The following is a 1265-nucleotide window of genomic DNA, read 5'->3' as shown; positions in this document are numbered from 1 at the left end:
GTCAAGTTTGCTAGATTACAAAATTGTAATGAATGTTTGACACCTCGGCAAAAAGATATATCTGCTATTGGGTGCTGAACAAGAATTACTTTCATATTCATGTTGGTAACAACTTGTCATTAAATTTCAGTGCGTTACTTACGACAGTTTTACCATAATAACTTTATAGCAATACATTTTTTTTAAATGCACTTGATGCTTTGACAAGTACAAAATCCCACTGTCATTCGACAACTCACAATTTGTTGCATGCTTCAGGTCACTGGAAAAATTGTGTTTTTTTAAATCGGGCCATTGCGTTAGTGTGCGATAGCCCAGTGGTAAAAGCACTTGCCTGATCAGTGTTTGGTCTAGGATCGATCCCTATCGGGCTATTTCTTGTTCCAGGCAGTACACCATGACTGATATATCAAAGGTCGTGGTATGTGCCATCATGTCTGGGATTATGCATATAAAAGATCCTTTGTTACTTATGGAAAAATGTAGCAGGTTTCCTCCCTAAGACTAAATATCTAAATTACCAAATGTTTTGACATTCAGTAGCTGATGATCAATAACCTAGTGGTGTTCTTAAACAAAACAACCAACTTAGGTCTGCTACTAGTCAATGCTATGTTGCTTGCATTGAGTATTTTCCATTAACACAATTTCATGTGCAGGTTTATCAATGCAGTGCATTCACATAGAACCAATTGTATGAATATTTCCATACTTATCTTTTGTAAAACCCAATAACCAATGTGTATTTTTATGCTGGGGTGTCGTTAAACATTCTTTCATTCACATATAACCTTTTATATACGAGATTCCATACACTGGCATTAAAAAATAAATAAAGTCCATAGATTAGCAATTTTTTGGGCACAGTGATATCATAAAAGTACATTTCAAAACTATTGTGTAGGAATCTGTTTTCGAAAACACAAACACATATTTCTCCACATGCAGAATTGCGTTAATGGAATGTGGGCCTTTGGGGGTAAAAAGTGACACCTACGTACCTAATACATAATATGAATACACTCTTACTGAAGTGATGACAAATGCCAATGGAATGTTTCATGGAGATTGGAGTCAGCAGAAAGTTGCCTGAAGGATGTTATGTTCTTCGTTGTCCTTTGCAAATGACCAACCGGATGAACTATTCATCTTTGGGAATTTCATTCCAAACTGTTAAAACAGGTTAGCATCCAATTTCATCAATAGGATCCCCCAAAATATGCAAGCTACAAAGTGTGGGTTCTGTGCTCTAAGGTCAAGTAAAT

The sequence above is a fragment of the Gigantopelta aegis genome, chromosome 9 (genome assembly GCF_016097555.1).
Source record: "Gigantopelta aegis isolate Gae_Host chromosome 9, Gae_host_genome, whole genome shotgun sequence".
Classification (NCBI taxonomy): domain Eukaryota; kingdom Metazoa; phylum Mollusca; class Gastropoda; order Neomphalida; family Peltospiridae; genus Gigantopelta; species Gigantopelta aegis.
The sequence above is the reverse complement of the archived record's forward strand: the minus strand, read 5'-3'. Positions refer to the sequence as shown.